The 23,189-nt window shown below is 39.3% G+C and overlaps 1 long non-coding RNA gene across 1 annotated transcript; it reads left to right on the top strand.

Annotated features, from left to right (window-relative positions):
- Window positions 1–242: 242 nt before the first annotated feature.
- On the top strand, window positions 243–14,801 carry LOC118497549. The gene is made up of 2 exons (XR_004900074.1): window positions 243–275; window positions 14,671–14,801. It is a non-coding gene; the product is annotated as an uncharacterized LOC118497549 (long non-coding RNA).
- Window positions 14,802–23,189: the final 8,388 nt, after the last annotated feature.

The raw sequence follows: 23,189 nt of genomic DNA, 5'->3' as shown, positions 1-23,189 counted from the left end.
GTTTTTTAATCCACTCGTCTACTGATGGACACTTGGGCTGCTTCCATACATTGGCTATTGTAAATAACACCGCAGTGAACATAGGAGTGCCTATTTTCTATTAAATTTGTTTATTGGATTTCCTTGGATAAATAAGAAGTGCAATTGCTGTGTCATATAGCAGCTCTATTTTTAGTTGTTTGAGGAATCTCTATACTGTTTTCCATAGCGGGTGCACATCCTCACCACTTGTTATTTGTTGATTTTTTGATCATAGTCATTCTGACAGGTGTGAGGTGGAATGTTGTGGTGTTGATTTGCATTTCTCTGAGGATTAGTGCCGTTGATCATCTTTTCAATAGGACACATATAACAGTGTACTCTAATAAATGTATGTGAATGTGGTCTCTAGCTCTCTCCCTGATAACCAATCAGATGACAGAAATGGCAACTCAGTGGCTGCCAGGTAGTGTACCTGTATGGATGCTCGAGACAAAAGGGTGATTCGCATCCTGGCCAGGACACAGTGGGATTTCATCACGCTACTCAGAGCAACTCACAATTTAAAATTGTGACTTATTTCTTTCTGATAGCTTTCATTTAATATTTTTGGACCGTGTTGAACCTAGGTAACTGAAACCATAGAAAACCAGGCCGCGGAAAAAGGGGAAACCATGGTACTTTAAAGATATTGCTCTGCTGCCTTTTCTTTTTCTTTAATTTTAATTTTATTTTTTTTTATTTTTAGAGAGTATTTTATTTTAATTTTTTAATTTTTAACGGTTGTCCAAGTAAAGTTGTCTCCATCTTCACCCCCTCCCACCCCAGCTGACATTCGATATTATTCTGTATTAGTTTCAGGTGTACAGCATAGTGGTTTAGACAGTCATTCACTTTACAAAGTAGCACCCCAAATATTTCAAGTACCCCCATCCCATGCATACTTATTACAAAAGTATTAACTACATTCTCTATTGAGTCAATTTACCTTCCTGTGATTATCCTGTAACTACTAATGTGTACTTCTTAATGCCTTCTCCTTTTTTACCCAGCTCCCCAAACCCCCTAATCTGACAACCATCAGTCTATTCTCTGTACCTATGAGTCTGTTGCTTGATTTTGTTCTTTAGATTCCACATATAAGTGAAATTGTATGACATTTGTATTTCTCTATCTGGCTTATTTCACTGGGCATAATGCCCTTTAGGTCCATCCAGATCATCACAAATAGTAAGATTTATTCTTTTCATGGTCAAGGAATATTCCCTTCTGTAAACATACGACTACTTTTTTTTATCCATTCGTGTATTGATGGGCATTTGGGCTGCTTCCATATCTTGGCTATTGTAAATAATGGTGCAGTGAGCATAGGGGTGCGTTCGTCTTTTGGGTTTCTTCAGATAAATACCCGGAAGTGAAATTGCTGGGTTACAAGGCAGTTTCATTTTTAATTTTTGAGCAGCCTCCATGCTGGTCCGCCCATGTTTTCGATGTCACTGTTTCCAATGATGTATCTGCTGTCATCCTTATCTCTGTTCCTCTGTAGATATTGTGTCTTTTTTCCCCTTCTTGACGCTGTTAGGTTTTCCCTTTATCATCGGGTTTGGGTACTTGGATTATGAGGACCATTGAAGTAGTTTTCTTTTAAGTTTCTTGCCCTTGGTTTCATTAAGGCTCTTGAATGTGTGTGTTTACACTTCTCATGAAATTTAGAAAATTTCCCTCTTAAATCTTTATGGGGTTTTTTTGGAGACACATGGCATGTATATACAATACAGTATTATGCTGCTTGAAGTTGCTTCACAACTCACTGATACTTTAAAGCCTCTTTTCTCCGTGTTTGATCTGTGAACAGTTTCTATTGCTGTGGTTTTAAATTCACTAGTACTTTCTCATACCATGTTTATTCTCTCCCTGCTTCCCTTGATTGTATTTTCTGTCTCACACATTATAGTTTCCAGCTCTGGAAGTTTGATTTTGGTCTTTTTTATCGCTTCAATGTCTCTGTCTAAATTTTCAAACATGTGGAATACAGTTATAATAACAGTTCTAATGTTTTCCTTTTTCTGCTAATTCCAGTATCTGTGTCAATTATGGATCAATTTCAGTTGATTTATTTTTCTCTATTCTATTTTCATGTTTATTTTTACATATGATATTGAATGACAGACACTTCAAAGTTATGTCACAACCAGTAACACTCTCCATGCTCTTTTTAAAGATTTATTTATTTATTTGTTTATTTATTTATTTTTAGAGAGGGAAGGGAGGGAGAAAGAGAAGGAGAGAAACATCAGTGTATGGTTACCTCTCACACGCCCCCGCACTGGGGACCTGGCCTGCAACACAGGCATGTGCCCTGACTGGGAATTGAACCGGTGACCCTTTGGTTCACATGCTGTCACTCAATCCACTCAGCTACACTAGGCAGGGCTCACTCTCCATACTCTTGATTCATATATTTTGGGATTTAGTTGAGTTCTTAAATTTTTAAGATTTGTTCGGGTGGGTCAGGTCAGTACTCAGTCTAGGCCTAATTGTTGTGCACACTTGAAGAAAACATTACAGTGTACTCCACCCAGGGGTACATGAACTGTGCGGTTTTCCAGTATTGCTGGTGGGAGGAAACGTTCTTTTCAGTCAATGTTAGGAACACACTCTGTTAATTCTAGCATTCTCAGATGATGTGCTTCGGTCTTGAGTAGTATCCTCACGTGGGCATCTTATTGTACTATAAAACTTTGGCTCTTCTCTTTCTCAATTAAATCCCTACTAATTTCCAAGCTGAAGCCCATTGGAGATACACAGATTTTCCACTTTTACCCAGGATTTTTTATGAAAGTGAAGAAACAAGAGTAATAAACTTGTATTGTCATTTCAAATTCTTAAAATTTCTTGGGAGGTTCTAAAAAGGTGATTGTTCTTTTTTTTTCATTTTTTAAAATCTCCATGCAAGGATATATTTACTGGTTTTATAGAGAGAGAGAAAGAAAGGGAGGGAGGAAGAGAGGGGGGAGAGAGAGAGAGAGAGAGAGGGAGAGAGATATGGAGATGTGAGAGAGAAACATTGATTGGTTGCTTCTGGTACATGCCCCAACCAGGTATATGCCCTAACCAGGGATTGAACCTGCAGCCTTTTGGTACATGGGATGACACTCTGGCCAACTGAACAACCTGGCCAGGGCTGTGCTGTTATTCTTCAGTTTGGCTTCGTTTTCCAGCTGGGACATAGAATTGGAAACCAGTCAAAGAAGCATCATTCACTGTTCAGTGATGGCTTCGCCTAACCAAAGGTACTTATTTAGAGAAATTGGATTTCTCATAAATCCCCTCGACCTTTGGTTCTGCTCAGTAGAAGTCATCATATAGACACCAGGTCAGAATAAATTAAATAAAGCCTGTAAATTCCACTCTCTTCAAGTGACTTAGCACTGGGTACCTACAGATTAATGTCATGCTAACACCAAATGAAAAATGACATTGTCACACTGGTTGGTGTGGCTCAGCTGCTTGGAAAAAGCGAAAGCTTGTGGGTTCAGTTCCTGGTCAGAGCACATGCCTAGGTTGCAGGTTCGATCACCAGTAGGGCATGTATGAGTGGCAACTGATTGATGTTTCTCTCTCACATCCATGTTTCTCTCCCTCTCTCCCTCCTTCCCTTCCTCTCTCTCTAAAATCAGTGTGTCCTTGGGTGAGGATAAAAAAATTACATCCTCAGAGGTACCTTTGTTTGGGGAATGCTGAGATTGGGGTTGTTGTTTTGTTTTGTTTTGGTTTTGCCTTTTTCATATAAATATAGTATTTTACAAATCTATAGTAATTATATACTATTTTACTTTAAACTCTTTAATTCTGAATAGTTCCTATCAATGGACAGTAGTTAGATGTCTTTCTAAATTGAGGCTTCAAATGCCATTTATTTCTTCTTATTCTTCTGAGATTTCTTTTTTGTATGTAAGACTAATTGCCAGGTTAAGGGTTAGGTAAACGGAAGGGATACAAGTTAAGACAACTTTCTGGGGCATAGAGCACATTCTTCCATGAACTGTTTACATTGGAAAAAGGTTGTTGGCCCTGTAGACTCCAAAGTAGCAAAAGCTGATTCTTCCCATCTTGTATATACTATTCATCACCAGCAAGTCCTATCCAGCTTTGTTTCATGTTTAATATGCCACATCCTGCAGCTGTAAAATTTTACAGAACCATAATTTTCTTCTTATTGTCCAGCTCTATTTATTGAGTCATTTAAATTTTTTTTTTAATTGCAAGGGGTTTTAAAGTAACATGATGCTAAATAACCTTTGTAAAGAAAGTATTGTCTAATCTCTTATTGTCTTCTTCATACCAATTCCTGAGTGTGGAATATCTCAGAAAAAGAAAGTAAGGTGTTTTCAATGTACTTGCTAGGGTTTGCCCAGTTAATCCCCAGTGATGGAAAAGATTTTTTCTCATCAGCGTTGCAGTACATATTTTTAAATCCCTGACAATGGGGTATGTATGTGCCCTGGCCAGGTAGCTCATTTGGTTAGAGTGTCCTCCCAATATGCCAAGATTGCAGGTTCGATTTCCAGTTAGGGCACATACAAGAATCAACCAATGAATGTGCACATAAGTGGAACAACAAAATCGATCTCTCTCTTTCTCTCTCTAAAAATCAATAAATAAAAAATAAAATAGAATCAATAAAAATTTAAAATGTATTAAAGTATAAATAATTATGACCACATAGATGTGTGTAAAGAGAAAACACTCCAGTAATTCCAGTGTATATATCTCCAAAGGTATTGTACATGTATATACTGTATAAAAATGGAAAAATATATTCATATGCTTTCATATTACTCGTAATATTGAAAGTGCATTTCTATATGAATACACTTTAAGGAATGCTCAGCATTTTATTATATTAACTAGGCATAGAATATTTCAATGTTTCTGACAGACATTTAGGATTGTTTCCATTTTTACTAGTATTAATTGACACAATATGTGTCCTCATTTTTGAATACTTAATTTACATAGTTCTGGAAATGCAATTGCTGTGTTAAAGAAGACAACTATATTTTATCTGGACACCTATGGCCCAACTGCCTTCGCATACATTTCACAGGTTTGGGGCCCCCCAGCATCCCACTGATGCCCATTCCTTAGACACTTGTGTGCTGATAACCCACCTCCTAGATTTCAGTGTATATCATACCAATGAGGCTGACCATCTTATGATACATAACGTCTCTCTGAGTTAATAGTTGTCTCTCTACATTACTTCTAAAAGGGATACTCCTGGGCTTTTTGTCTGTTTTTTACTCATTGATAAGGTCAGGATCATAACTACTTCTTGCCCACACATAAGGCAGATAGTCTCTCATTACTTTAATTTTTTGGTCTGTTAACCTTATCACCACTTCTTGTTTAGAACAGTGATTTCTGAATCACATCAGTCCCTTGCTGTGATTTATTCTACTATTTCATGAATACTTGGCCTTCTCTGGGCTACACTCTTAACGTGGATACAGCTTTAAGACAGAAGTGAACACCTTGAGCAATATTCCAGCCTTAGAGGGCATCGTCGCAGGAAAGGACCTTAGTCAGTGTTTTGAGTACATGAGGGTATGTGTTCAAAAGATTAAAAGAATAAACACCTGAGCAGAGGGGTCTGTGACAAGATTATCTGTTCAAGGACACAGGACACACAGGCAAGATGATCTGTTCAAGGACACAGGACACACAGACAAGATTATCTGTTCAAGGACCCCTACACAGGTAGGGTCCTGGGTTCACGTAGAGATCAAGTCAGTGCTACTAAGTCAGTCCCGGGGAGAGTCCAGGAAATGCAAGCAAATCAGTTCATTGGGTCTTCATTCACTTTTATACAAATAGTGTAAATTTCATTGTGAATTTTGAATAATATGAAATAAAAACAAAACATATATTTTTTAGATTTATTCATTTACTTTTAGAGAGAGAGGAAAGGAGAAAGAGAGGGAGAGAAACATCAATGCGTGGTTGCCTCTCGCACGCCCCCAGCTGGGCACCTGGCTTACCATACAGGCTTGTGACCTGACCAGGGATTAAACCGGTGACCTTTAGGTTTGCAAGCCAGTGCACAGTCCACAGAGCTACACCCACCAGGGCAAAAACAAAATAGTTTTATAACCCCACAGCTCAAATGCAATCACAGTGAATTGGGAGAGTTGGCATGCAGCCATCCTGGTCACGTCTGTTTCATGAGCTGCATTCCTCTCTCTATCATTTGCCAGCAACTGTAGATTACACATTTCTCATGCAATGCAGCCCCTCCTTACTGTGCTCTTCCCCAGTTCATCCTGTAGCATGTTCCCCTGGATTGTTCTCTCCCACCAGGATCTCCTCAGGTATAACCACAGAGGGGACCAGGGGCTTGTGCTTCTTCCCTCCCCTGGAGGAGAGACCACACCTTGGTGGCCCTTCAGATCCACCACCAGCTCCTCCAACTCCCCACTCCCCTCAGCCATCCCCAACAAATACTTGAGGGGTGAACCTGACTCCCCATTTTCTTTTTTTTACTTTAATAATTTAGGAAACAATGAATAAGTCTTCGTTTTGTATGTCTGTTAACTCTTCACCTTGCCCAGAGAGACAAATGCTGCAAAACCCAATCTTCAGAAGGGCGAAGTAACAAGCAAGAAGAAGTTGGAAGATCTAGAAATATGATTACAGAGAATAAGGAGGAGAGGAGGAGGGGAGGGAGGGAAAGGGCAGACAGAAAGAGGAGGAGAAGGAGAAAGAAGGAAGATGAGAATAAGCAGAAAGGAGGAGGAGGAGGAAAAGGGGGAGAAGGAGCAGAAAGAAGGAGAAGGAGGAAGAGGAGGAGAGGAAGGAGGAGAAGAAAAGAAAGGGAGGGAGAGGGAGAAGAGAAGAAAGAGTGACTTTCAAGCTTGGCGCAGATCTGTATATCCCCTCCTTCTTTTCCTGGCACTAAGCATGTAGCTCAGGGTTTAAGTTATGGTTCGATATTTGGGCAAAATTCTCAATCTTCCATTCACTGGCTATTTGATACACAACAAGGCCCTTAACTTTTTCCACCTTAGTTGTCTTCTCTTTAAAAGTAGAATACTGATGAGAACAACCTCATAGGCTGCAAAAAAAGATGCTAAAAGGTAATTGCCTTCATTGATTAAGTAATTGACAAACACTACTTAATATCACCATTTCAATTTATTCTAATAGTCAGAAGGCCATGTTACATTTATTTCCTGGGGGATGTTTCTTGAAGAAAAATAATTCTTCCTCCTTTCTGATATGGGTTTTCTTTGAAAAAATAGCCTCAATATTTCCTTTTCCTTTATCCCCCCAGCTTCTGCCTTGGTTTAGAATTTCATCAACTCTCACCTTAGTAACCGGTCTCCCTGGCAACAGTTTCCACTCCACTCATTGCCAAAGGACTGCTTTTCCTCCCGTCTTCTCACCCCCTCCCATTATTTTATCTTCCCCATCAAATGAATTTTAATGCCACACTCACAATATATGTTATAATATTGTTTGTGTGCCTGGCTCGTCCCTTTTATATAGGAAAAAAAAGTGTCTTTTGCATAGTTGAAACGATTACTCTATACAATTTTACATGCTGGTTTTCACCTCACAATAATTTCACCAACCTTTTCCCTACTGCTAGAGAGAACTCTAATAATTATTTTTCTAGACAACATGCAGATCTATGGTAAAAGGAGGCCATTATTAAATTAATTATTGTATCCTGTTGTTAGGAATGGAGGTTGCTTCCCATTCTTCAGGGTCATTTTAAATAATGTTACATTGAAGGTCCAGATATGAATTAGTATTTTTCCCATTTTTGACTGATTTTATTATAAGGCAAATTTTATCAGATAGTGTTAGTGGAAAAAAATGGACATATTTTATGGCATCTGATTATGAGGTCAGCTTTCCACATGTAAAGGCGCAGTCTCCACTGACTGGTATTGTACGTTCTCACATTATTTTGCTACAAGACATGAGAACTGCAGATAATCACTTGGACTCATTTTACATCAAAGGAACAAACATGTTTCTCAATTTAACCAGTGTTAATTAGAATCTTTAGTTTAATAACTAACAAGGTTCAAATTATCTACATGTTTCACTCTGTATGTATGTAATTTGGAGCAAAACAATTCACATCATTTGGTTATTCATTGCTTGTTTGTTCTTATAGTCATGAAAAACACGTGGTTACTGGAGAGAGCAACAACGTACCTGTACTATTTCTTGCCATGTTCCTTTCAGCTTTTGTTGTTTCGCTATTGTTGGTGGCAGTGGAGGTAGTTCTTTGTTTCCGCACAGATACGCTTTAATGCCATTTAGCGTCCTGATGCTCTTATGTTCTTCCTTTGGTTAAAGCTTCCCTACCATCTTTTAAAAATTTTTTTTTACACATTCTATTTTATTTTTATCTTTTCATTTTCTTTTTATTTTTCAATTTCTTTTATTCTATTGTTGTTCAAGTACAGCTGTCTCCATTTGCTCCTCGCCACTCTCCCCCGCCCCTCCCACCCCCACCTCCCACCCTCAATCCTACCTGTCTTTGGCTTTGTCCATGAGTCCTAGTTGACATTCAATATTATGTTAGTCTCAGGTGTATGTAGTGGGTAGACATTTATATACCTTAGGATATGATCCCTCCAATAAGACTAGGACCCACCATACATAGTTTTTAATACATACATATTATACTGTATGCATTAACACATGTAGTATTAATGTTGACAATAATATAGTCCATATTACTTACTGTATTCCCTGTGCTGTACTTTACATCCCCATGGCTATTTGGTAACCATCAATTTGTACTTCTTAACCCCTTCACCTTTTTCACCCAGCCCCCCACCCCACTCCCACTTGGAAACCATCAAGTTCTTTGTATCTATGATTTTGTTTCTGTTTTGTTTATTCATTTATCTCATTTTTTATTTTCTACATAAAAGTGAAACCATATGGTATTTGCCTTTCTCTGCCTGCATTATTTCACTTAGCATAACATCCTCTATGTCCATCCATGTTGTTGCAAGTGGCAAGATTTCCTTCTTTTAATGGCCAAGCAATATTCCATTGATATATATATATATATATATATATATATATACCCCCACACACATATGTATGTCATATTCTTTATCCACTCAACTATCATTAGGCACTTGGGTCTTATATTCTTATCTACTTAGCTACCCTATGTCTTTTGACTGGAGCATTTAATCCATTTACATTGAAAGTAATTATTAATAGGCATGTAGTGTTTGCCATTTTATTACTTATATATTTTATTTTTTCTTCTTCTCCTCCTTCTTTTTCTTCAAGAACACTCTTGAACATTTCATGTAATACTGGTTTGGAGGTGATGAAACCCATTGACTTTTTCTTATCTGGGAAGCTCTTTATTTTTCCTTCTATTCTAAATGATAGCTTTGCTGGGTAGAGTAATCTTGGTTGTAAGTCCTTGCTTTTCATCAATCACTTCTGGCCTGAAGGGATTGACGTGAAATCAGTTGACAGTCTTCTGGGAGTTTTCTTGCACATAACTAACTGCTTTTCTCTTACTGCCTTCTTTTCTTATACAATAATTGTCTATTTTATTCCTCTGGCTAAGCAATTCAGAGCTGATTTGAGGGTTACATTTTAATAGTTATTTCATTAAGAGTTTAGGTGCATGTTCTGTGGTTTTCCTTCACTTTCCTCAGAAAACATTTGCATTCTGAGTATTTTTCTACTACTTCCTTTCTTTTTAAAAAAGATTTTATTTATTTTTAGAGAGAGGGGAAGGGAAGGGGAAAGAGAGGTAGAGAAACATCAATATGTGGTTGCCTCTCGCATGCCCCCAATTGGGGACCTGGCTCTCAACCCAGGCATGTGCCCTGACTGGGAATCGAACCTGCAACCCTTTGGTTTGCAGGCCAGCACTCAATCCACTGAGCCACACCAGCCAGGGCTATTATTTCCTTTCTGAATAAATTAATACTGCAGGGATGCAGGGGATTTTTCTCCTTCTCTCACTCAACTTATGTTGCACCCAAAAGACCAAGAGTCCTGAAAGGATCCAGGACACTTTTCTCCTCCAGCAATAGGGAGCTGCTGCAGGGAAACAGGCCTCTTTCCTGCAGGCAAAGTGGTTTTTTTGATAACTGCTATCAATATTTTTGCTTTTAATACTGGTTTCTGAAGTTGAACTATGATGTACCAGGGTGTCTGTTGCCTTATGTTTACCCTGTTTGGGGTTTATTCAGCTTCTGAATACAGGAGTCCCTCAGTGATATCATGGGTTCAGTCTTAAGCCACTGAATTAAGAAAATACCACAATAAGCACAACCAAAATTAAGGACAACAAAAATTTAGAAACCAAAAAAAAAAAAAAAGCAGAACACACAGAAAATTGAACTGTACGGAAGCCCGAAACCATTCATCCAGACTGGTAAGAGGGGCAGAGTGGTCAGCCAGCAGAGAGGGGTCACAGCAGGAAAAAGTGGTGGCTGGCAGACCTGGGCATGCAGGGCACAGGCAGCAGTTGGCAGACCCCAGGCTCGAAGGCAGCCGCTAGCAGACCCCGGTGGCAGACTGGGTGCAGGGAGGTGACGAGCAGACCCAGTGAGGCACACAAGGCAGCTGGCTGGCTGTAGTCACATGCAGATAAACCAGGTGAAAACAGGTAGCAAGATAAACCTCTCAACCCAGGGACCCAGCACAGGGAAATAAACCCTAAAAGCACTGATTGAAAACACTTGTCGGGGATTGAGGTGCTGGGAGAGACTCCCAGCCTCACTGGAGAGTTTGTTGGGGAGACCCACAGGGTCCTAGAATGTACACAAGCCCACCCACCTGGGAACCAGCACCTAAAGGGCCCAATTTGCTTGTGGGAAGCAGCAGAGGAGACTAAAATCCGAGAGAGAGAGGAGCAAGTACCATTGCTCCCTCTCTGACCCCTCCCCCACATAGAGCGTCACAACCCAGCAACTGGATTGCCCCTCCCTGGTGAACACCTAAGGCTCTGCCCCTCATATGTAACAGGCACAACCAGATCCCCACCCCCAAAAAATGGCTCAAACGGAAGAACAAATCAAAGCCCCAGAGCCAATACTTTTAAGCAACCAAGAGATAGCCAACCTATCAGATGCACAGTTCAAAGCACTGGTAATCAGGATGCTTATAGAATTGGTTGATTTTGGACACAAATTAGATGAAAAAATGAAGGCTACACTAAGTAAAATGAAGAAAAATGCACAGGGAACCAATAGTTATGGAAATTGGGTCTCAAATCAATGGAGTAGACCAGAAGGAAGAAAAAAACATACAATCAGAAAAGAATGAAGAAATAAGAATTCAAAAAAATGAGGAGAGGCTTAGGAACCTCTAGGACATCTTGAAACGTTCCAACATCTGAATTATAGGGGTACCAGTAGGAGAAGAGGGAGAGAAACAAGTGGAAAAGTTATTTGAACAAATAATAAAAGAGAACTTCCCCACTCTGGAAGGAAATAGACTTCCAGGAAGTCCAGAAAGCTCAGAGAGTCCCAAAGAAGTTGGGCCCAAGGAGGAACACACCAAGGCACATCATAATTACATTAGCCAAGATTAAAATGAAGGAGAGAATTCCAGAAGCAGCAAGAGATAAGGGAACAGTCACCCACAGAGGAGTTCCCATCAGACTGTCAGCTGATTTCTCAAAAGAGACCTTGCAGTCAAGAAGGGGCTGGAAAGAAGTATTCCAAGTCATGAAAGGCAAGAACCTACATCCAGGGTTGCTCTACCCAGCAAAGGTCTCATTTAGAATGGAAGGGCAGATGAAGTGCTTCTCAGATAAGGTCAAGTTAAAGGAGTTCATCATCACCAAGCCCTTATTATATGAAATGTTAAAGGAACTTATTTAAGAAAAAGAAGATAAAAAATATGAACAGTAAAAAAGACAGCAAACTCACAGTTATTAACAACCACACCTAAAACAAAAGTAAACTAAGCAAACAAATAGAACAGGAACAGAACCACAGAAAAGGAGAACACATGGAGGGTTAGCAACAGGAGAGTGGGAGGAGGAGAGAGGGGGAAAAGGTACAGAGAATAAGTAGCATAGACAGTAGAAAATAGACAGGGGGAGGATAAGAATAGTATGGGAAATGTAGAAGCTAAAGAGCTTATGACCCATGGACATGAACTAAAGGGGGGATGTGGGTGGGAGGGGATGTGCAGGGTGGAGGGGAATGAAGGGGGAAAATGGGACAACTGTAATAGCATAATCAATAGAACATATTTAAGAAAAAATAAAATACCATGATAAAATGAGCCACATGATTTGTTTGGTTTCTGTGCATATAAAAGTTATGTTTATACAATACTGTAGTTTATTAAATGTGCAATAGCATTATGTCCTCAAACAACAATGTGCATGCCTCAATTAAAAATACTTTATTGTGCCCTGGCTGGTGTGGCTGAGTGGTTGAGCACTGGCCTGTGAATCAAAGGGTCATTGGTTCAATTCCCAGTCCAGGACACAGGCCTGGGTTGTGGGCCAGGTCCCCAATAGGGGATGCATGAGAGGCAACCACACACTGATGTTTCTCTCCCTCTCTTTCTCTCTCCCTTCCTCTCTCTAAAAAATAAAATAAAATCTTTAACAAAATACTTTATTGCTAAAAAATGCTAGTCATCATCTGAGCCTTCAGCACGTTATGATCTTTTTGCTGGTGAAGGGTCCTACCTCAAGGTTGATGGTTGTGGTTGCTGAAAGTTGGGGTGCTTGTGGCAATTTCTTAACATAAGACAGCAGTGAAGTTGCCACATTTATCACCTCGTTTTGTAACCGAGTTCTCTGTAGCATGCGATGCTGTTTGACAGCATCTTAACCCCCCAAAGAAGTGCTTTCAAAATTGGATTCAGTCCTTTTAAATTCTGCCACTGCTTTATCAATTAAGTTTATGTAATATTCTAAATCCTTTGTTGTCATTTCAACAGTCTTCACCATGAAGAGATTCCATCTCAAAAACCACATTTTTCTAATCCATAAAATGCAGCTCCTTATCTGTTCAAGTTACTATCATGAGATTGCAGCAATTCAGTCACACTCGAGGCTCCACTTCTAATCCTCATTCTCTTGGGATCTCCATCACATCTGCAGTTCCTTCCTCTGCCGAAGTCTTGAACCCCTCAGAGTTATCCCTGTGGGCTGGAATCAACTTCTTCCAAACTCCTGTTAATGTTGATATTTTTGACCTTTTCCCACAAACCATGCCAGTTCTTAATGGCATCTATAGTGGTGAATTCTTTCCAAAGATTATCTGTTTCCTTCGCCCACATCCATTAGAAGAATCACTATCTACTGCAACTGTAGCTTTATAAAATGTATTTCTTTTTAAAAAGAACTTCATTTATTTTTAGAGAGACAGGAAGGGAGGAAGAAAGAGGAAAGGAAAGAAACATCAATCAGTTGCCTCTGGTTGCCTCTTGGACTCTCCCTGACCAGGGACCTGCCACCCAGGCATGTGCCCTGGCCAGGAATCGAACCAGTGACTTTTTGCTTTGTAGAATGATGCCCTACCAACTGAGCCACACCAGTCAGTGCTAAAATGTATTTCTTAACTATGAAAACTTGAATGTTCAAATTACTCCCTGATCCACAAGAAGCAGAATGGGCGTCGTGTTAGTGGGCATGAAAAAAATTTTAATCTTGTTTACATTTCATCCGAGCTCTTGTGGGGCCATGCACGTTGTAAGTGAGCAGCAGTATTTCGAAAGGAATCTTATTTTTCTGAGTGGTAGGTCTCAACAGTGGGCTTAAAAAATTCAGTAAGCCATGTTGCAGACAGATGTGCTGTCATCCGGGCTTTGTTGTTTTATTGGTAGAGCACGGGCAGAATGGATTTAGCATGATTCTTTTTTCAATTACAGTTGACATTATTTTTATTAGTTTCAGGTGTGCGGCATAGTGGCTCACAATCATATATTGTGTAAAGCGTTCGCCCCCTATTTCCATTCCCCTCCTGGCACCATACTTAGTTATTACAATATTACTGACTGTATTCCCTGTGCTGTACTTTACATCCCTGTGACTATTCTGTGACTACCAGTCTGTACTTCTAATCCCTTCCCCTTTTTTACCCAGCCCCCTCCAACCCCCTCCACTCTGGCAACCATCTGTCTGTTCTCTATATCTATGAGTATCTCTGTTTTGTTGGTTTATGTTGTTCATCAGATTCCACATATAAGTGAAATCACGTGGTATTTGTTTCTCTCAATCTATTTTCCTCAGCATAGTACCCTCTAGGTCCATCTACATTATCACAAATGGTAAGATTTCCTTCTTTTTGTGACCAAGTAATATTCCATTGTGCATATGAACCACCACTTTTTTTTTATCTCCTCATCCATTAGTGGGCACTTTGGTTGCTTCCATATCTTGGCTATTGTAAATAATGCTGCAATAACTATAGGAGTGCATATCTTCTTTCAAATTAGTGTTTGGGGTTTATTCATATATATTCCCAGAAGTGGAATTGCCAGGTCATAAGGCAGCTCCATGATTAATTTTTTAAGGAAACCCCATGCTGTTTTCCACAGTGGCTGTACCAATCTGCATTCCCACCGACAGTCCGCGAGGGTTCTCTTTCCTCCACATCCTCCCCAGCACTTGCTGTTTGCTGATTTATTAATAACAGCCATTATGAAAGGCGTGAGATGGTATCTCAGTGTGGTTTTAATTTGCAAATCTCTGATGATTAGTGACATTGAGCATCTTGTCATATTTCTGTTGGCCACCTGTACGTCCTTTTTGGAGAAGAATCTATTCAGGTTCTCTGCCCATCTTTTAAATGTATTGGGGTTTTTTTTTTGGTGTTGAGTTATTGTATATGAGTTCTTTATAAATTTTGGATACTAACCCCTTCTCAGATGTATCGTTGGTGAGTATCTTCTTTTATTCAGTAGACTATCTTTTTGTTTTGTTGATGGCTTCCTTTGCTGTGCAAAAACTTTTTAGTTTAACGTAGTCCCATGTGTCTATTTTTTCTTTTGTTTCCCTTGCCCAAAGAGATATATCAGAAAAATTATTGCTAAGAGAAGTGTCAGATCTTACTGCCTATGTTTTCTTCTAGGAGTGTTATGGTTTCAAGTCTAACATTTATGTTTTTAATCCATGTTGAGTTTATTCTTGTATATGGTGTAAGAAGGTGGACTAAGTTCATTTTTTTGCATGTACATGTTCAATTTTTCCAACAGCATTTATTGAATAGACTCCCTTTACTCCATTGTTTGTCCTTGCCTCCTTTGTCATATATTAATAGACCATATAGGTGTGGGTTTATTTCTGGGCTGTCCATTCTGTTCCATTGAGCTGTATGTCTGTTTTTATGCCAGTACCATGCTTTTTTTTTATTCATATAACCGTGTAATATAGTTTGATATCAGGTAGAGTGATACCTCCAACTTTGTTCTTTTTTCTCAAAGATTTCTGTAGATATTCAGGGACTTTTGTGGTTTCATATTTTTTAAATTATTTCTTCTAGTTTTGTGGAAAATAAAATGCCATTGGTATTTTGACTGAAACTGCATAGATTTGGCATAATCATTAAGGGCCCTAGGATTTTTGGAATGATAAATGAGCATTCACTTTAAATTATAGTCACCAGCTACATTAGCTCCTAAGAAGAGAATCAGCCTTTCCTTTAAAGCTTCAAAGCCAGGCACGGACTTCTTTAACTGTGAAGGTCCTAGATGGTATCTTCTTCCAATATGAGGCTGCTTCATCTACATCAAAAATCTGCAGCAGCTAGTGGAGCTGCCTTCAGTGGTTATGTTAGCTCTGGGCAACCTGCTGCAGCTTCTACATCAGCACTTGCTGCTGCTTTAGCTGGCACTTCTGTGTTGTGGGGACGGCATCTTTCCTTAAACCTCGTGAACCGACTTCTACAGCTTCCAACTTTCTTTCTGCAGTTTCCTCACGCCTGCCTCTCCATTGTCACAGAATTGAAGAGATTTAGGCCCCTGTTTGGATTAGGTTTTGGCTTAAGGCAATGCTACGGCTGGTTTGATCTTCCACCCGGACCACTGACACTTTCTCCATATCAGCAACGAGGCTGTTTTGCTTTCTTATCATTTGTGTTCTCACTGAAGCAACACTTCTCATTTCCCCCAGGAATTTTCTGTTTGCATTTACAACTTTTTTTGTTAACTGTTTTTGGTGCCATGGGCCTAGTATTCAGCCTATCTCAGCTTTGGACAAGCCTTTCTCTGTAAGATTAATCATTTTTTGGCTTTTGATTTAAAGAGAAAACACGCAGAGAGGCCAGTGTAGAGTTATTAATTGGCCAATTTCAATATTGTTGTGTCTCAGGGAATAAGGAGGCCAGAGGAGAGGGAGGCACGTGGAAAACAATGAATCTTTGGAGATGTCCAAACACACATAATATCCATTAATACTCACTATTTTATATGGGTGCAGTTTGTGGCACCCCAAACAATTATAGTAGCAACATCAAAGGTCACAGTTACAGATCACAGTAACACATACAGTAATAATGAAAACATTGAAATATTGTGAGAATTGCCAAAATGTGACCACGACACACAAAGTGAGCAAATGCTGTTGGAAAACTGAAGCTGATAGGCCTGCTCAATCCAGGGTTGCCACAAACCTTTTCCAGTTTTGAAAACACAGCACCTGAAAAGCGTGGCAGAACAAGGGGTGCCTACATGTATGTGTCTTCTGGCAAATTTGGGGAGTTTTCAATCATGTTTCTTTTTTCAGCCCTCACTTTCTTTCTCTTCTCTTTCTGGGACTCCAAAGATGTAAAATTTAGACCTTTTATTATAGAGCCACAGGTCTCTTGAGGTTTTATTGTTTTAAGTGTATTTGCTCCCTGATGTTCAGAGTGGGTAATTCCTATTGTTCTGTCAGTAAGTTCACTGATTCTTTTCTATATTCTCTTCATTCTGTTGAACTCATCCTGTGAAAACTGTGTTCCACAGCCTTGCCAAATTCACTTATTATTTGTCAGTGGTTTCCACAGAAAGTCCTACACTTGTGACCATGTGGTCTGTGAATACATACAGCTTTGTTTATTCTTTATAATGGCATAGATTTTTAAATTCTGACCTGTTGCTTTAGCCAGACCCTCCGACTAGGATGTTGAATAGAAATGGTGAAAGTGGACTTCCTTGTCGTATTCTTGAAATTACTTAAAACAGCATTAAGATCTTATCATTAAGTATAATTTCACTGTAGGTTGACTTAGATGCCTTTATTAGTTTGAGGGAGTTCTCTTCCATGTCTAGTTTAGTAAGACATTTCATCAAGCATGGATGTTGAATTTTGCCAAATGACTTTTCTACATCTCTCAAGATGATTAAATAATTTCCCCTCATAGTCTATAAATGTGATGAAGTATACTGATTGACTTTTTAATATTAAACCTAACTTGCAAATCCTCACTAGGTCCTAATCTATTTATTTTGTACATATGCTGGATTTATTATGCTATATGCTAATATTTTATTAAGAAGTTTTTATATCTATGTTCATGAGGAAATTACTTTTGGTTTCCTTACAATGCCTGTCTTTGATCTTGTTATCAGAAGTACTCCAATATAAAAATGTAAGTGAAAAAAGTTTCATCCTTACTTTTAATGAGATTTTTGATTAGGATTGATAAAATATCTTCCTTAAATTTTATAAAATTCACCAGCAAATCTAGATGGTGGGATGTTTTATTTTTCTTAGTGGTAAGGTTGATATTATGAATCCTTTAGAAAGATCTATAAAATTGATAATTTACAACTAATAAGTCAAAATAAGAAGATACACAAATCAGCAGTTTCAGAAATGAAATTGATGTATCACCAAAATCCTGCAAACAAACAAAAAAAGGATAATACAAAAATATTTGAAAATCTCTAGACCAATAAATTTGACAAAATAAATAAAAATGTTTGATTTATTGATTTGACAGAGAAAGAAAGATTTATTGTTCCACCTATTTATGCATTCATTGGTTGATTCTTGTAGATTCCGTGACAAGAGATCAAAACTGCAACCTTGGCATATGGGGCAGATGCTCTAACCAACTGAGCTACCCAGCCAGGGCAAATCTGATGCTTAGATGAACTGGACAAATTCCTTGATGTATTACATCAGTAGGAGAACAATGGTGTGTAACAAGTCCAGTGAGTTATCAATGACCGTATCTAGGAGAAAAATGCAAAAAATGCGCTTCTTGTAGGTACCATCTCATCTCCCCTGCTGCTTTTCTTAGGGCATCCCGTTGGGAAGGCAAGTTCTTTGTCTTTCTTGTACAGAGACGATGCCGGATAACCTCTGTTATATGCGCCCGCTCCGTCTGAAGGGGCACCTCTCTCTTGGACTCTCATACTGACTGGTAGGTGAGTATTTTGAAGTTAAAAAACAACTCTCAGTTCCTTTTGGAAAGTTAATGCCAGTTGTTCCCTGACATACAACATGGGTCCCTTAGGCTCTTGTGTCTACACTTCGTGCCTTCACAAAGATTGCAGAACAGCAGAGGAAGAGAACATTCCCATTTGTCACTCAACAGTATCCTGTTCATTCTTCAGACATACAATGAGGAGGTGGGGATTTGGCAGTGTGAGGACTCTCTCCAAGGCCAGGGGTTTCAGAAAACCCGTGTGAACTTGTAGGATGGATTTTTCCCTAGGGCTGTTTTAGCAAATTACCTCAATTGCGAAACAACAGATACTTATCCCCTTATAGTTCTGGTGGACACACACCCAAAACTGAGGTGCCAGCAGGCTGTGTCCTTCTAAAGAATCTGGGGGACTACACCCTCCATGCCGGGCCCCTGACTTCCGGTTGTTGTGGGCAATTGTTGCATCTCCTAGGCTGGCGCTGTAGCTCTCCAGTCTCTGCTTTCATGTCCCCATTCCCTTTTTCTCCGTGCAGTTCCGTGTCCTAAATCTCTGTCACGTTTCTCATGTAAGTACACAAGTAATTGGAATTACGGAACACCCTAAACCCAGGATTACCTCAAACCAAATATTGAACTGAACTGTGTCTGCTGAAACCCTATTTTTATATAAGGTCACATAGTTTTGTGGTGTCAGGACTTGGACTATATTTTAGGAGATAGATGCGACTCAATTTAAAACAGAGGCTCTCCCAGGAAATCTGGCGTGCGAGGCCATCTTTGAAAACTGTGTTTCTGGTGTTTGAGTGGGACCAGGCGAATGGAATGTGAGCAGCAGCAGCAGCACGTGCAGGGAAGGTCTGCCTGGAATGTGCAGCCCCAGGCACATGAGGCCTTCCAGCCGTGGGCCCCTTCCAGGTCTGGTTTGCCAGGAGCCACTGAGGGTGAGGTGATGTTACACAGAATTATACCCCCGCTCTTGAGTTATGTCTCTGGCTTCTCAAAATCTTCTGGTGTTATTTCCTACACTTAGGGCTAAGGTTTATCTTAAGCCCTTTGTGTATGTTGTGAAAAAATATTTGAGGTTTATTTGTTGTTGTTTTTCCAGGATCACTTGTCACAAACATGATCCTTTACTGTGCTGAGTTAACTTGTCACTTCTGTCAAACATCAAGTGACCACGCAAGTGTGGGTTTATTGCTGGAGTTATTCTCCTGATCTGTTCATCTATATGTCTCCCCTAGGCAAGTTACAACTTCCCTCTGTTGCTGTGGCTTCATAGTATATCTTTTTAAGAAAATGGCAAATAGGCAAAATATTGATATTTGCCTATTCATATATATATCAGTATTTCCATATAAACTTTAGAATTAGCTTGGTGATTTCTACCAAGAAAACCCTACTGACATGTGTTTTGTATTTCATCAAAACTGTAGAAATGTTGTTAGAGAACTGACATCTCAGTAAAACTGAGTCTCCAACCTACAAACTTTTTTAGGTTATCTCCAACTTTTCTAGCAATGAGTTGTAGTTTTTAATGTGGAAGTATTGCACATACTTTATTAAATTTATTACATACATATTTCTATTTCTGGCACCAGCTTGAGAACTAGGTTTACAAAATGACCCCCAGGCCTAGTGAGTAGCTAAAATGACTCATAAGACTCAGAAAAGCCGTTATATTCATCATAGTGTTTATTCCAGTAAAATAAAATGTTAAAATTTTTGAAAAGAAAAAGGTGAATGGCCAAAGGCCAAGCAAAATCAGGTGCAGTTTTCAGTAATCCTGAATAATACACACACACACACAGCATTTACATATATATGGCATTTAAACTAATTCATATTTAAATGGCATTCTAAAGACTATGTTAAATTAATACTTTCCAATTCTAAATAATGGCATATAGTTATAAAATTTATTTTTGTATATTTTTGAATCCTGTGATCTTGCTATCCTCATTACTAATTCTGGTGGTTATTTTTTCAGATTCCTTAGAAGCTTCTACATTTCATCTACACAGAATGGCAGTTTTCCCTGTTACATTCTAACCTGTATGGATTTTTTTTTCCTTGACTGATAGCAGGGGCTAGGAGCTGGAACAGAGCGCTGGCTAGAAGTGGTGAGGAAGGACATCCTGCCATGTTTTTCATCTTAAGCAGGAAGCATGCAGTTTTTCCTCTGTTCGGTAAGATGCTTGGAAAGCACCTCCATTCGGTAGCTGTTACATAGATGCTTTTTAAAAAAAATTGGGTTGAAGACATCTGTTGTAATCATAGATTTTTGACAAGTTTTATCCTAAATGGCTTTGATTAGTTATATGACTTGTCTGCATCTACTACAATGATTATAATTGTCCTTATTTATTATAAAAATATGGTAAATTACATTGATTAATTTATTTACTCATGGATTTGAGAGAGAGAAAGGAAGGGAGGGGAGAGACAGACAGACAGACAGACAGAAATTGATATGTCATTCCACTTACTGCTGCATTCATTGGTTGATTCTTGTATGTGCCCTAACCGGGAATGGAACCTGCAGCCTTGGCATATTGGGACAATGCTTCTGCCCTACTGATACACAACCAGGGCAGATACTTTCATTAATTTTTAAGTGCACAACCAACTTTATATTTCAGGGGAAAATCCTATTTGGCCCTCATCTATTGGACATTTAAAATATTTCTGCATTCAGTTTACTAATATTTTGTTAGATATTTTTGCTTTTACATGAGGAAAACTGATGTGCAAACTTTGTTTTTAAAATTTAAGTCCTTTTTAAAAAAACAATCAAGATAATGACGGACTCACACAACTAGGTAGGAAATGTATGAAAAAGAGTTAACCCAGGAGGCCTGGGCTGCTCAACCCTGAATATTTCCAAGAAAAACATGTCTTTAGGACTCATCCTTGGCCTAGACTTGAGAGGTAATCTCTTAAACCCTTGGAATATCCTGCCCGATAAGAGTGGTCTTGCGTGGAGGCCTTGGACCCACAGTACACTGTGATAAGTTAGTTTATTCTAGCAATGTGACTTGTGGCAGATGACTTATTTTGCTCTGCAGGCTGGACTTTGAGTAGCTGTGGTTGGTTATGCCGATGGTGGGCTGATGAGCAGCTCTAACGAAACCCCCTACACAAAGATCAGGTGAGATTTTCTTGTTGACAAGACCCTCTATCCCCTTTATCACACATTCCAGCTGGAAGAAAAACAGGCATGTCCTTGGACTCCACTGGGACAGGACACCTGAAAGGTTGCGTGTGATCTCTCTTGAACTTCGCCCATGCACCTTTTTTTTCTTGGTGAATTTTAAAATTAAATGTATTGAAGCAACATTGGTTAATGATGTCATATGTTTCAGTACACCATTCTGTGATGCATCATCTGTGTGTTGCATTGTGTACCCACCACCTAAAGTCCAGTCCGCTTCCACAACCATGTATCTGACCCAGCTTATCTGACCCCCTCTACACCCCCCTCTCCCCCTTCAATCCTCATCCTCCTCACCCCCCCTGCCCCTCACCTCCTGCCCCTCCCAGAGGGGAAAGGCCCTTCTGTCATGTCTATGACTTTGTCCTATTTGTTCAGTTGTTGCTTTCTGTTTTATATCCCACATGTGAGTGAAATCATATGGTTCTTGTGCCTTCTCCATCTGACTTACTTCAGTTGGCATGATACTCTCCAGAGTCATTGTGTTGTCTCAAATGGCAGGATTTCCTTCTCTTTACCACTGAGTAGTATTCTATCATATATCTGTATCATATCTTCCTTACCCACTCATCCCTCAAAGCACATGTAGGTTGTTTCTGAACTTGGCTACTCTGAATCATGCTGCAAAGAACATGGGGGCATATATATCATATATGTTTTCATTTTGGGGGATAGATATTCAGACGAGGAATTGCTGGCTCATATGGTAGCTCTATTCTTCATTTTTTTTGAAAAGACTTTATTTACTTATTTTTAGAGAGGGGGGAAGAAGGGAGAAAGAGAGGCAGAGAAACATCTATGTGGGAGAGAAACATCAATTTGTTGCCTCTTGCACACCCCCTACTGGGGCCTGGTCTACAACCCAGCCATGTTGGGAATCAAACCAAAGAGTCACTACTCTTTGGTTCACAGGCTGGCACTCAACCCACTGACCCATACCAACCAGGGCTGCTTCTTCATTTTATGACATTTCTATTTATCTGTTCATTAAAAGTTTTACAAAAGCACACTACTTTTGGATATAGGGAGATACTTACACGGGGAGGGGGGGAAAGTAGGTTTACAGTTGTGAGAATGCAAAACACAGAGTTTATTCTTGTATTATTATTTATTAGTAATTGTATTATCTTCCATACACTTAGGTTGTTTCCATGTCTTGGCTGTTGTAGATAAGGCTTCAGTGAACATAGGGTCAAGATATCTATTCACAATGGCCATTTCATTTCCTTCAGATAAATGCCCGGAAGTGGAAATGCTGGATCATATGGTAGTTCTCTTTTCAGTTTTTTTGAGGAGCTTCTGTACTGTTTTCCACAGTGGCTGCACCAATTTGCATTCCCACCAACCATGTATAAAAATCCCCATTTCCCCTTATACGTGCCGATGTTAAGATATCTCTCGAATCTCTTGACTTTTTGATAGTAGCCATTCTCCCAGATGTGAGGTGATGATCCATTGTAACTTTCCTTTGCATCCTTCTGATGACTAGTGATGGTAAGCACCTTTTCATATACCTGTTGGCCATTTCAATATCTTGGGAAAATGTCTCTTTGGGTCCTTTGCCCATTTGTTAACATTAGATTATTTGAAGTATTTTTTTTTTAGAT

The sequence above is a fragment of the Phyllostomus discolor genome, chromosome 12, assembly GCF_004126475.2.
Source record: "Phyllostomus discolor isolate MPI-MPIP mPhyDis1 chromosome 12, mPhyDis1.pri.v3, whole genome shotgun sequence".
Taxonomy (NCBI): Eukaryota; Metazoa; Chordata; class Mammalia; order Chiroptera; family Phyllostomidae; genus Phyllostomus; species Phyllostomus discolor.
Note: the sequence above shows the minus strand (reverse complement) of the source record. Positions and strands in the feature narration are given on the sequence as shown.